The sequence below is a fragment of the Falco punctatus genome (genome assembly GCF_963210335.1).
Source record: "Falco punctatus genome assembly, chromosome: 12".
Classification (NCBI taxonomy): Eukaryota; Metazoa; Chordata; class Aves; order Falconiformes; family Falconidae; genus Falco; species Falco punctatus.
In genome coordinates, this window is record NC_137592.1 from 32,584,101 (window position 1) to 32,599,004 (window position 14,904).

A 14,904-nucleotide genomic window follows, 5' to 3' on the forward strand; every position below is an offset into this window, starting at 1 on the left:
CTCTAGGCTGTCATCCTAATTGGTTGTCATTAGTTTGCACTATATTGTGACAGTTAAGTCTTATCATCCATCCATCCATCCATCCATGTCCACAGGTGCGAGATTTCAAATGTCCCCTACTTATGTCTTTGGCTTCTGTACAAATAAACCTGCAGAACGCAGTCACACACTACCACATAGATCCCTTGCCACTACAAAAAGAACATGAGAAAGCCATAAAGAATTTCAAATAACAAGCAAAAATCATGCAACAAAAGCTTCAGAATGAATTGCCACAACTCAGAATTGGAGGAACTTACTGTCTGCCCCTGCCTAATTAGCCACCTTGTCTATTAAGCCTAAAAGGGGAAAAAAAGCATACAGAGAAAAGCAAAGTATTGCAGTATGAGTCTGTGGTTTGGAAAGAAAAAAACCTGCTAAATCCCCTCCTGGAGCTCATATATTTCTGTAAATATACAAATATTTTGCACTGCTTTCTAAACAAATTAAAGTTCATCATGAACCAGAACCACTTAACGAAAGCAAAACACTGATATAAAAAAGGAAATTTCGATTCCACTCCAACAGGAATTTTGAACAACAGGAATTTAAACCTAAGGAAAGCATTTCTGATATAAAAGAACTAATCAAACAAATGGTCTGACCTTGCATGACAGATGTGTGAAGAAAAATCATTTTAAGCTCCTTGACTAAGCCAATCAATTTGCTATCCTGCTTTTCCTGGTTTTTTTTTTTTGTTTTTTTTTTTTCTTTTTTCTTTTCTTTTTTTGGACTTCCTTGAAAAAAAGTAAGTCCAGACAAAAAAAGAAAAAAAAAATTTAACGATTTCAGAATTTTTAATGGCAACACATGTATTTTTCTAGCACAGACACAGAAATCCACTTGACAGCCTATCAAGAATGGAAGAAATAGAACTTTCTGTGTTTATTCCACTCAATTCTAGAACAAGGTCTTCGGGAGATTCAGCACTTAAACTTGGCACAAAGAGCAATTCACATTTCTCATTTATTCAAGTCCTTCTCTGATGTGCCTTTGAAAAGAGAACAAACATATTTGTTGCTAAGGAAGGCCATACAAATATTTAAAGTTCTGTTTGGATTAGGATTGTGCAACATGAATGTAAAATGAAGTTGTTTTTTTCTTTTTCAGCAGGTGAATCCTGAAGAACATCAGTGAGTGAGTAGCAGCTAACTTAGAAAATTGCACTGTAACACTTACGGAGAGATAAAGATTCGAGGACAGCCAAGATTCATTCTGTACTGGTTTAGATGCCACAGATTTTCGCACTGATGCAGCAAGAAGCCTTGCTCTTGGTTTCAGGTTGGTTAATACAAAAAGATTATTTAGATTACATTTCCAGTGGAGATCTCACCCCTAACTAAAGTCCCATTGTGCTAAGCACTGTAATATAATACAGAGTTCCTGTTCTGAAAACTTGCTTCAACAGGGTACTGAGGTATGAAGTGAATCACTGCAAATCTCAGAGCTGGCGCAGGCTTCAGTTCTCCAGAGTCACAGTTCAGTGTCTCTTCCAACGACCTACTCAGGCTTGTGCAAAGGTTTGGGATCATTGGGGGGTTTTAGTTCCTTTCGTCTCTTAGGATTTTTTCCAAAGGCTGAGCTTGTACTTATTAAAAGTTTAACAGAAGGGTGTTCATGTGAGCTGAACAATGAACTGGTTGGTCAGTGTACCAATGCAAGATTCACCTCTATGTGAGAATAAATTACCCATACAGATCCAATTACGTAAGTCGTGGTTATTAAACAGCTACAGACTTTGGATGTGCAAGTGTATGGTAATGGAATAAACTGCTCCATTATTTCTTTTTCATCACCTTCAGCAACACTTAGTTGTTACTGCAGCTTATAAATATTGAGGAAGGAGTACTAGTTAGAAACAAATTTGCTGTTGCAATTCCCAGATTTAAAAAAAAAACCAACAAATTCTGCAGCAATAGGAAAATTAATTCTTGACACTGTATGTCCCATACTAAGGAAGAAAATTTGTTGATATGATCGTTTAGACCAAATGTTATGAATCAACATAAAATTGAATTCAACAAATAATTTAGTCTGTGCCCGCACTGTCATTTTGGTCCATTCCTCTGGTCCTCTGCCCATGTTTCTCACTTGCCACTTCAGTCCCTGCTCCCCTTGGGAGTGGATCAGCAGGCTGGCAGTGGGGCGAAGCACAGACACTAGCTACACAGCTCGCTGCTCCAGGCAGCATGGCTGCAGACCTGCTCCCAGAAGCACTAACCTTGAATGGTACGTGTGCAGGCTAGTCCCTTTTAATTGCTTTAATATCAGTGTTTTGATTTGATGTAGCTAACTAATATGGCATAAGTAGCCATAGCCATGCAGAGACTTCACTAAAAGACTGTGGAAACGTCTGTTTAGCTAATGGTTTCAGGATAATAAATCCCGTAAAGCATCAAGAAAAAAGTTTGGTTTTTTAATGGAGCATAATCTATGAGAAAGCTCTCTGTGAAAGGGAAAATGCCATGGAAATAGCTAAGGAGGTGATGAAACATGTCCTGTACTGCTAAGGCCATGTCCTTCACCAATATGAACAGCTTTATGCTGAAACTAGACTGACAACACTTTCCTCCAGAAAAGGACTGCACTGCTGTAACCCCGAGCATAACTTTTAGGGGCATTGCTGCCTAATTTACCTTTATCCCCAAGGTAGTCCTCAAATCCTGTTTTCTAATCAAGGATATTGAGATGCAATTTAAAATATATTGTACACGGCAAGGGCAAGGGGGGCATCAAATTCAGTCAGTGGTAATATGCCATTGTAGTGGTCTAAAGCGTGCGTTGACTTTCGATGTGAGGGCCAGACCCCAAAAAGGACATGGATGTTTGCAGTAAGAAGAGTATAAACGTCTAGGAACAAATAAGATTGAACGGGGTTGGGGGGTTGAGGGGAGCAAGTATATGAAGAACCAGAAGTATCCACTTATTCCTTTAATAAGTTACATAGTTAAATTTCTGGTGCTGATCAGCCACAGAGATGATGTGTCTTTCTTTGAGCTATGGTCAGTTTTCCTTCTCCACCTTTGATATCTGCAGTTCAGGTACCACCCATTTACGTATCTGAAAGCTGCTAGGAGTAGCCCATTGAATAGGAAAAGAGAAGTAAAATGCAGAAGAGTTTTTCCTGTGCTTTTCATTCAGTGTGCTTGTCCTACAAGAATGGTACTGGTCCTACACGGTTCTAATCATGGGCATTCTTTGATATGCCACCAATTTTGCAGAATAAAACTTTGTTCTTTACACAGGCATCCCCTCACATTAATTGTGTCATTAATCCAACATGATTCAAAACTGGGAATAGAGATTGTCTTTCTCCATCACATTTGCTTACACACTCTGTTGTCAACAGTTAAGTGTTTAATGGGTCCTTCTCTATTTGTCTCCTGGAACTGTCCTTCTAAGCAGTCATGTGGCAGTTATTAAAGTTACAATAGGGAGTACTGCACCCTTGCACTGCGAGCATAAAACACAATGCAAGTTCAACATTCTTTACAGAAAAAATCAATAGATCTTCTAACAAAGCAAAACCTTCAGCAGTTTTTTATCCAACTCACAAACCCCTTTGGTTCAGCAAGTACAAGATGAATGACAGACAGCACTGAGCTAATTTCAAGAAAACAGTGCCAAAGCAAAATCCTCAAATGGCCTATTATTCCTGAAACCATTGAATTTACACATTCATTTGTCATTATATATGGGGCTGTGTCCTATCGTATGGTTAGGACAGTTATTCTGCTGATTAAATAGTACATCAATGAAGCCATCTAATAAATCACTATCCTTAACCTTGCAAGCATGTTAAAATACTGGTGTTTATACATTTTAAAATAATTAATATTTTATTAGTTTACAAATGTACGTATTTCCTAGGCAATCCACACTTCCTTTTTTGTTTCTTTCCCTGAGCTTTGCTTAATTGCCCCAGTACTAAAAGGATGTGACCCCTCCCAAGCTGAATCATCATGCTGCCACCTTACACTTATTATCTATATAAGAAGGGTTCATTAAAAACATTGTTAAGGCTTGATTGCTTTCTGCTTTCATATGTAGAAGCTCTAATGTAGGCAAAAAGTGCAATCAGGTGGTTAGAGCAGAGGACTTAAGCGGTTACAATATGTCAGTCTCACTGACGGTACATTGCAATGGTTAATAGAATACCAAACCACAAAATTTCCTGATAAGGAGTTGCAGCCAACTAATACCATCATTGCTGTTGTCTTCTGACAACTTTCTCTTCTTCATTTACATATTTCTTCCACTCTGATAGCAGACTGCAGAAGCTACTTATTGTTGCATAAAAGAGGAAGGTTTCACTATCATTTCTGAATCTGTTTGCTTATGAACTAACTTTTAAAATTTGTGGTAGTAAAGGTGGAGTAAAGCTGATGCTGATATATTGATTTCACTGAGGTACGTATAAATTGTTGATTAGATGAGTACTGACAACTAGATGTTACATGTGAATCTAGCCAGTGCGAATCACTGAGATTGAATTCAGCAAGAATGGCAGTGCCATGAAGACAAGATGCCAAGGAAAGTTCTCACTTTTCACTGCATAGCAGAGAACTATGGTTAATATAGCAAGAAGTCGTGAAGTAAAACAGATGGAAGAAACATTCTGAGTGTTAGGGAGGAAGCCAGAGCAGTAAGTAGTAAAGGGAGGTGACTTGTTTTGCAAGAGCAGTCAGCATTCTGGTCAGATTTCTGGGTCAGATTTTTATAAATACTCATTTTCCAATCCTGTCTGTTTTACTAATAAGCCAACGATGTGATTATAGTCTCAGAGGGATTAGTTCTCAGAATGGGTGTTTGCCACTTACCTGGTTAAACCAAAGCATGGAACTTTTTAAAAAATAGTTCCTTTTTTTTTTTTTGTGACTTGACCTTCAGCTGCAGAAGGGGTGAACCAGGTAGAGTGCCCTAAGTCCTGTTAGTCCCTGTGCAGAGAAGGTGGCTAGCAAGAGGCTCGAATAACCAGGGGCTGGTCATTCACTGAGCTCCATCCACAACATTCAAGAGTCCTATTGTATTAGAGCAATACAGTACTGCCATTTTTATTTCTCCAGTAGGTGAGCAAGACTTTAGTGTTGTTTATCCAGATTATAAAATCAGTTGTAATGGTATTGGAGCTTGTGAAAATGAAAATCACAAGTATCTGTTGTGGTGTTGTAGTAGTGTATGATGGTTAGAAAATTTTCTTATAAATCTTTTATAAGCCCCAAATTGGTCAAGAATACAGAATATCTGCTATTGTTTGACATCATCACTTATGGTTTTTCATATGCCTGTCAGCATATTTTAAAACTATTTTATCTCCATTGAGCCTACCATTTGTGTGCCACTTTTGTGGCTACCTACCTGAATTATAGCCAAGAAAATTCAATCATATTAGCAAAGGATGATAGATTATTTGAATAATTGTTTTCTGAGCATCAAACTCTTCCAAATTTAATTCAAAATTACTTGTCCATGACCACTACAAAATCCCTTTCAAATAATATCTCGATATAATGGCATCAAGACTCAAGGAGAGATACAGTTTGAATTGAGACCCACTCCACTGCTAGGACCTGATAGAGAAAAACCTTTAAGTAAGTGCTTTATGTGAATGGAGAAAAGTTCTTCTAGTTGATGTGCTGGAGATGATGGTAGATTTAAATCTGTTCATTTAAGAACAAGAGGAACCCCAGGAACTGGGTTTCTGGGCCTGCTCATAAACATTCAGAGTCCTGCTGATTCAGGGACTTCAGGATTTCTCCTATTTCCCCCAAAATAACTGAGAATGTCTCCACTGATTTGGATCAGCGTGTGGTAATGAACAGATAGCTTCACTTGGAGGGAGCGCCTTACTGACGGGAGGTCCTGTCTGGCCAGCCTTTCAAAGATCTTTATTATCTTCTGTTTTGCTGTTTGCGCTGACTCTTGTACCATACCAATTATCAACTACTGCAGCAGCAGAAACAGCAAAGACAAATTACAGTCTCAGCGCTGCACGGGTTGGCAGAGCTGTTGCACCTAGAAGGGTTTCAGGCACTAGGTCTGCAGCATCTCGGGGGGTTAGAGAGAAGCGTGTTGAAACATGGGCAGGAAGGGGAGCTGCCACTGAGCTCCTTCACTCCCTTGCAATGCTGCTAAATCGTTTTATCAGGTCCTCCAGGTGGGACTGCTAAATGCTTCAGTGGGTAGCAGTCACAAACCCCAACTGCTGACTCCCGCGTACAAGCAGGGACAACATGTTCCCTACCTAAAGGTTTCCTCATATCCACCGTAATGAACTGGCAAAGAATCAGTGCTAATTTGGCAGGGTGAATGCTTGTGGACTTGAAAAAGAGCTTTCATCTGCTTTTTAAAAATGAAAAAGAAATGTAAATCACACTATCCTGTTTCAAAGTCTATTAGAAAGTAGCAGTGATATATAGTTCAAGCTAACACCTTTCACAGTGACTAATACGCAGCTTTCCTCCTGTTCACTAGGATGACTGGTGATAATGATAATGATGAATATCCATGCAAAATATCTGAGGTTTTTGGAAAGTGGTTCCCTTTGACTCATTAAGTACACGGGCTTCACCCATAAGATAATGTGTCAAAAGCTATTTCTGAAGAACACAAGCTGCTACCTTGTTTAAACAACCCAGGATAATTTTAAAATGACTGAACTGCCTGAGGATGGCAAACGTAAAGCAAAAGCAAATTTTCCCTCCTTTAAGACTTGTCTTTATATTAGCAAAGAAAACATTAAGATTACTCTTACTGCAGTCGTATCTCAATTTTATACTCATGGCATTTTGTGATGGTAATAAATTCTTTGAAAAATTAGTATCCCCAGTACAAAGAACTGCAGCTGATGTGCTAACTGCATACAGAGAGAACCATGGCAGTTTACTTGTAGCAGTTAACCTGGAAATGTAAGAAATAAAGTAACTCATCCACTGTGTAATCCTGACATAAACCAAAATAGACGCAAAATAATAATATACAATCAAGTCCAATACATGGCTACATGAAGCAGCAAGTGGATGTGACTGGCTCTAAGCTGAGTTAATACATAGGCTGCTTCCTTCACTGAATGGAATCAGACGGCAGATAGTTAACTTCAGGCATCATGTGTCTCAAATATACTCAAACTTGATAGATAATGAAACTAGTAACTGTCATTTACCCAAGAAGTGCCTGTATTAAATGGACACTCAGAAGAAGCAAGCAGTATAAAGCAAGCATAAAAGCTAGCAATGCCTAGGTAATGCTTTTTTCTCCTAGTGAGCTGTAAGAAGTTTGGACAACCAATGGATAAGAGAAGAACCCGTGTAGCCAACCTCAAGTATCATAGTAAAAGGAGGGAAAAGGAAGGAGGAAAAAAGAAAATAAAAAAATACTTCATTAGTAAGTGTGAAAAATAATCTTTTCCCTAAAAACAATTGACTGTATCTAGCCATTCATCTTCTAACATTGTCAGCACATACTTCTGCTTCTGTCTTAGGACAGCTTCTTTAATGTTTAGGAAGTGCCACTTTCATTTTCCCCCTCAGCCTTTCTGGTTGCATCCGTTGTGACTGACTGCTTGTTACTAATGTCAGTGTTCTCAGGGAGAGGAATCACCCACCGCCACTGCCACCCCCCACCCACCCTTAGTTCCAGTCCAAGGCTGATGAGAATGAAGAGAGATGGCAGTTTGAGGGACTCTGCAGCATGGAAACGTGTCCAGCACTGAGAGAGAAGGACTGCTCAGTAATCAGCAGTTTGGTTTTTTTCACCAGTACATTGGGGAGATGTACTGGTGCTTGCATTTCCCCCTAAATGGGAAAATAAAAAGCTATCACAGCTCATTTTAGTTGTTTCAAACCGAAAAAAAAATACCAAAAAAATGTTGTGATGTTCTTAGAATTTAAAATACTGCATTTGTAGTGCATAATAGTTTAAGCACATCTTAATTTGCAACATTGCACCAGGAAGGAAGATTTATCCAAACTCCACCTGCCTTTCACCATTCGTTACAAATGCTTTTGTAAAAACAGGCTTACCAAATAATCTGACAAGACCTAGAGGTAATGACAAAATGTAATCTACCTTTACAATTAAGTGGGCATGCCTGCACAGCCATTCTTGTTGCCTGTATCCCTGAAAAGACTGCCGCTGGGTTGCAGCCTGCCACTTAAACTATGGAGTGTTTGAGAAACACAGCTCCTTACAAGGAGAAGAGGAATTTCCTGCAAACATTCCTGGTAGTAAATAGAAGGGATCTTCCTGCACGTACAGTGGCAATGCCCTCATCTGCCATTCTGCTTGCAAGACATAGCCAAAAATGTTTACCAGGTGACCAAAAGTAGCTTGCTGTTCCTGGATGAACAGCTTTATCTTGCTGTACTTGGGTCTGTTTTAATGACACTAAAAATACAGACCTCATGGCTACGCACTAGGCTGGCAGAATTGGGCCCGTGCTACATTATGGCTCAGACTTCACATGATATATGATGTCAAAGCTAGAAAATAATTTTGTTTCTTGAAGTGGACAGGAGATGTTATTTAAACCACCTGGGTTGGAGTCCTATAATCAGTCATCCCCCCCCCCCCCCCCCCCCCCAAATATTTAAGACTTATTCAGAGGCAGACAAGCTGAAAACCTATTTTTATACAATAAAAAAGTTTATAGGCTCTCATAAACATGTAAACTACTTCTTCGTACACGTACTACACGCTGATTTGTTTCATATGTAAGACTTTCTCTTGTGCTTCGTGACCATGCTCAGCAGTTCCTATTTGCTAACACCCCATGCCACGGTTTTCTTTGTCATAAACAGCAGCAGCCTAAAACTACTCTCCACACGTTCCCTGTGATGAAAATATTCCTTTGGTACGTGGGTTTGAATTAACATAGAATAATCCACCTAAAATGTCCAACAGCACCTGAACTTGTGTAGATACATGTGTGCTATTGCAAATATGTTTGCTAGATTTTGCTGTTGCTTTGCTGCAGGTGGGTGCAAGTGAATACTCAGCGGTGTCACCTGTGTCCTGAGCTGGGTGCTGTGATACATTGGCTTGCAAAAATGTCGATGCAGGTCCACAGCTTTGGAAATGAAAGAGAAGTGCAGGAGATCATACCTCCCTTCTCACACGGTGGGACCTGTAGGTAAGTCCCAGATCACAGTAGCTTACGTTGTATGAACTCCCAGCTGCTGTGTGCTTACAGCCCAGGCTTGTGACAGCCTGGCTTGGTTACACAAGGTTTCTAGGACACAGAGATGCCTTGATGATGTCTCCCGTGCAAACTGCACATAGTTCTCTGCAAAGTGTGGCTATGGACACAGCATCACATTCGCCTCTCTATCAGTTAACTTGACTCACATGCAGCAGAAGTCTCAAGGGCTGTTTCACAGCATCTCGGGGAACAACACTGGAGCCAGAGCAGATGTATGAGCCTTTAATGTTTGTCTGGACCTTACTGAGAAGGTTAGCTAAAATATCTCCTCTCCAGACCTGGCATCTTAGAGTAGAGGAAACTAACACTCAGTGATATAAACCTTCCAAGCATTCCACTGCCCTTAGGTGTGTCATGATGTTTTCCAACTTTTATGGGAAAGAAAGATGTTTCAAGAGAACATTTTTTTTTTAAAAAACATGTCCACAACAGCCTGTTTTCCTGAGTTCAGAACAAAACCCAGAACTGCTAAGAACTACTGGGCATGTCTTACTGGTCAAGGGCATTTTTAAAGAAGCAGGCAAACCCAGCTATTTTTATGTCATTTCATGCCCTCATGGGTTAGGAAAATGAGCCAAGTCTTTCAGAAAGTTGTATTGCCCTTAAATTGGCTTTTGCCTCAAAACACAAATCTTCCCTGCCAACACACACAGAATGTAAAACTTGCCGATTGGATGACGAGCAGGAAGAAGATTGCAAATGATGTTGCAAAGATAGGAGATAAAATACACAGCCTAGCAGAATGTAAATGTATAAAGATTACTGCCATGTATATTTACTCCTGTGTAATCTGGAAATAACTGGAATAATGACAGTATTACTTATACAGCTGTTTATGTATTTAAGCTTTTCTTTCCTGTTATTTTAAGGGATTAAAGGCAAACACAAATAAATGCTTTTTTCATGCTAACCTACTGAAGTGAACAAAAAATAGTCTTTAACTGCTCTTTTCTTTTTGCTTCCACGCACTAATCAGGCTTCATCTCTGGAACCTTTCCTGTTACTACAGTTTCGGTTGTCCTTCTTCCCTTTGTAAAAATGTGCTGAAAAAAATCCTGAAAATATCCCATGTTGTATCTCTGGACAGATTGATCTAGGGATTAGATCAGGTCTTAGGTAACACTTGCAGACTTGCTCATCTCCCAGTTGGAGTCACTGGTTTGTCTGAAGATGAGCCAAGTTCTACTGAATTCAGAAGTTTTTCTTTAAGTGATTTCTTAGGATGAGGGATATTTGTGATGATGCTTCCACTAGTTTCTGATACTAAGAAAGAAAAGAATTTTTTTCTCTATTCAAAGAATATATATAACACTGAAGAAATTCACTTCTGGGTTTAGGAAATTACTTTTAAAAAAAAAAAATTCTCTAAGCAAATTTTGGGGCTTACAAAGTTCAAGTGAATTTCATATCTATCTGCTAAGATGTATTCTGAAATCTGTATTAAATATTAATGCTGAACAAGAATCACCACTTCTCTGTGCTTTTAAAAAATAGTTGTCCCTAGAACTTGTCATACAATTGTTCTTTTTTTTCCCTTTAAGACTGATTTAAATACCTTTAAATATGACATCAGCCTTGAAGCTTTTCATAGGAACAAAGACATATAGGTCGGGAGTGTGTCAAAATGACATTTAAATGTCAGACCAGCACTTACTGTATTGAAATATGAAGTAATGTCTGCCTATTCACTGAAAAAGTATTTAAGTCTATTTCGAGTGATCAAAGACAGTTCTCCAGTAATGATGCCTTTGAGTGGCTCTGGGAAGATGTGGAATAGAAACTGTGATAGATTTGATGGGGAGAAATAGTGGGGAATAAAATTAGGGATTTTCTACCTGTCTGACATGAAGTCAACATGACCACATTACATCTGTACTTGCACACAGTATGAATTAAAGCAAAGAAAAATCAAAGAAATTGCTTTTGTGAAGCACTGTAGCTCAAAAATAAGAGAAAAGTTCAAAGGCCACAAAGTTGGAGGCAGAAATGTCTTCTTTAACATTGCTGAGACAATGTTGCCTCCACCCGTTTGTAATAAAAATGCAGAGGGGGCCAGGGACTTCTTTTAAAAAATCTGCAGTCAGATGGCAGAGGATGGGGAAAGGAAAACAGCACTAGTGAAATGCAAAGACAGAAAAGTGAGTCTAAAGGCTAGTAAGTGAAAGGTCTTGCAGGGCAAATATTACAGATCCACAATCTGATTTTATATCCCCCAGATAAGGGTTTACCTTACTTACAGCTTTCCCCGCTCAGCATTAGTTTGAGGTGAAGACTCTCCTCCTGGTTCAGTACTTCGCAGCTGGGAAGATGGACCTCAGCTCCCTTAAGCATTGCTCCAGCAACAGGACAGGTCAGGGTGGCGGTGAGTGACACGCAAGGACACCCTACTCCTGGGCAACAGCTTTCTTCACCGGTGCCATCAGCCACCCCTAACTCCCACTGTCACATTTTCCAAAGCAAGTGTCACACCCGGGGAAGGACCTGCACCCCTGGAAGAGGTTCAGAGGTTCTCCTCCATTCTTCCAATGACCTTGTATGCATGTGTGTGTGTGTGTGAGCACCTTGGGGTGAGTTCTCTTTCTATGGCCAGGATGTCCTTGGCTGCTGTGGGACCACCTGGAAGGGCACTGACTTGTTCTAGATGAGATGCAGGTGCTTGTCTGCTAAAAAGAAAATGGACTGCAGTCATTAGCTAATTTCTCCTACGCAGGTCACAGAACAGCTGTCAGCTAATTACCTTCCCTGACTGGTAGCCTAAATTGAAGTTGAACTAGGAGTACACAGATAAAAGATTTTATAGTCTATTCCAAGTCCCACACCTTTTTTCCCTACATTGTTGGGGCTAGGGAAGGGAGAGGATGGAAAGTTTCCATGTCTTCCTCCCCACAAATTGTTAGTTTTCACCCCAGAAATTCATACTTTAAAGTTGTTGACTGTTGTATGGACAATTATCAGCATGGGTTTTATGATGTACTTAATAGGTCAGCGATTGTGAGCTTGCAATGCTGTCCTACATTAAAAATATCTCCCACATTTTTAAATTATGGGACAATCTGCATTCATGATGCACTGTGAGCTGACAATATATGGATACCTTAACTGACAGGAGGATGCTGTCCTTGTAGTCCGGTACACTTACTTTATGCTGGCTCTGGCAAATACAGCAAGCAGACATTAAATCCTGCAGACATTCAAAATACCCCAAGTCCATTTTTCACCCAGTATTATTTTTCACAAATACGCTTAGGTGACAGCTTGTTTAATAAACACTGAATAATGTGGGTCACGGCATTTGCCAGCGAGCGAGAGAGCTCCACCAGCAAACATTTTATTAGGTGCATTACTACTTAGCTTTCACACCACCATAATATTTACTTTTCCTTTTTATTTGGTGAATTACCAAGGGCTATGCTGTGGCATTCAGTTTAGCCCTACATTAGGAGCTGTGCAAAAAGAGAAGCGCCAAGAGGGTGCATCCCTTTTGCAGCACAACAGGGAGTACAAAACACTGTTTCCCTTCAAAGGGTGGAGGCTTTACCTTATATTTTTGGAGCCTGAATCCCAAAAGTGTTATGGGCACAGAGGCTGTCAGCTACGCTACCAGCCCCAGCTGCCTCTGACCGGGAGAAGCACACAAACTCCCTGAATTCAGGAGGCAACATGCGAAGGTTTGGAAAGGGTCGGCCTCACGTTTACCTGGACGTAGGTTTCTTATGTGTAGGTTATTGGGCCAAATCACAACCATTCTTACGGGGGCTAGAGGAGGCAGGAGCTCTTTATGCCTTCTCCTCTCCGCCCGTATGCCTATGACAAAAACATGGCTTTACAGCCAAGGGTAATTTAAGGAACATGTGCACAAAAAAGACTTGGGCAAAGCATCTTAACATCAGGATTCTGGAGTTCTGGTTCATCACATTGACATACATAGCCCCACGTCTCTATCTGTAAGTTCATCACCTTCTTATTCAATTTAAAATAACTCCACAGTAACCTGTCCAGAATATTTTTAAGACTATAGAAAGAAGAAATAAAACACTCTCCCTGTACCTCTATATTCTGGGTGTGTTTACCCCACGCAGAAACATTCTTACAGCAGCACCCATAGGAGATGTTGCATCCACATCGCCAAGAGCAGTGCCACGAGGAGATGCTCTCCCAGAGACAAAAGCAGCACAGGCAGGTTAAGGCTGTGCTCCATGCACACTGGTAAGAGCTGTCACTTGCCAGCACTAGCTAACACAGACGCCGCTTTGGGCTGACACAGCTCGATTGCTCTCGAGGACACTCAGAGCAGTCTGGGGATCCCTACAAGAGCTCTGTTGCTCAGTTCAGATGTGGCCATAGACATGCAGTATCAGGCCCATCAAAATGTTACAGGCAGGATGTACTCAAGAACCCAGAGGCAGGGTGAGGACAAAAAAAAAAGGTTATGCTATTCTGCAAGCACAGTTCTGACTGGCACCGCGTTCACAGGCTCATCATTCATCAGACAAATCATTCAGGTGATCCACCTCATTTCAGTATTGTTTTCTATACCTGTTTTCTTCCGTTCACTTTTACAAATGTAATCGTTAGGTTCCTATTTCCCTATGCCATCAATGGTTTTGAGTACGTGTCCAGCACAGAACCACAACTATAAAATTTTGAATTCAGTTCTCTGGAATTGACCCAGCGTTGGGATTTGGAATTTGGGTCACCGACAGCTTTTTGAACCCAATTTGCTTCTGACACAACATCCTTGAGATTGTCTGAAGACAAGCAATACTTTATTTTTTTGCAATGCCAATTAAAACCAGATTTCCTGACCTTTACCCACCTGTCACACAGTGCTGCACCAGCCCAGTTGCCCATCAGGATGCTGCCAAACACCGGGTTTGGAACCCAGCATCCCAGCAATCAGCAGCGCTGAGAGTAACAAGCACGAAGCTCTGTTTGCTTCTTTCATGAGGAAGAATTTTCCTGAGTTCTTACTGTTTGGACCTTGTAAAGTTTGATCTATTTAGGAGAGAGCAACAGAATTCCCATGCTGTCTGTTCTGCAAACTCCCAATGGAAGCCACATGTCAATTTTTGTAGACTGTGTTTCAAAGACACAGCCAAGCATAGTGGCCATCACTTCACAACGCCCCGTTACCAGGGCAAGTTTAGTCGTCTGGTGGTTATTTGTTCTTAGAAATATTGGAAATGGGGATCTGAAATTAGAGGAGTCTCTTTCACACACTGAGATAATATTGGGGATTGCATTGCATTCATCATGATCACCACCATCCTACCTAGGTCATTAGGGTTGTCCAAACAGTTTTGAAAGATGATCAAATAGCCTTTTTCTATTTCTTTGTACCCCTTTTCACATCCCCCCTGCCCCCCCCCCCCCCCCCCCCCTTAATTTTGTCAAATACAGATTAATAGGTAGGGAACTAAAGCACAGAGAGTGAAATTATTTGTCCCGTCCCCCATGCAGCATCAGACGTGACAAATGTGAGAAGAGAATTGGGTCTCTTGGGTACCTGCTGGAGATGGGACAACTTCACCACCATGTCCCAGATTTAAGTCAGGCCTGTTTGTACAGCCATAAAGCCTCTTGTTTTCCCTCTAGTCTCTTCATGGTGAGGTCAGGATTTCTGTCCAAATTAGCATTTTGATTCTGGAGTTATGAAGTATCTGTCC

General features: G+C 40.5%; 1 long non-coding RNA gene across 1 annotated transcript in view; it reads right to left on the bottom strand.

Annotated features, from left to right (window-relative positions):
• LOC308072270 overlaps nucleotides 1–14,904 on the bottom strand; it is a 42,926-nt gene that overhangs the window by 2,042 nt on the left and 25,980 nt on the right. The window contains exon 1 of the long non-coding RNA XR_013931614.1: nucleotides 1–14,904. This exon is cut by the window's right edge and continues 25,980 nt beyond it. This is a non-coding gene — a long non-coding RNA (uncharacterized lncRNA).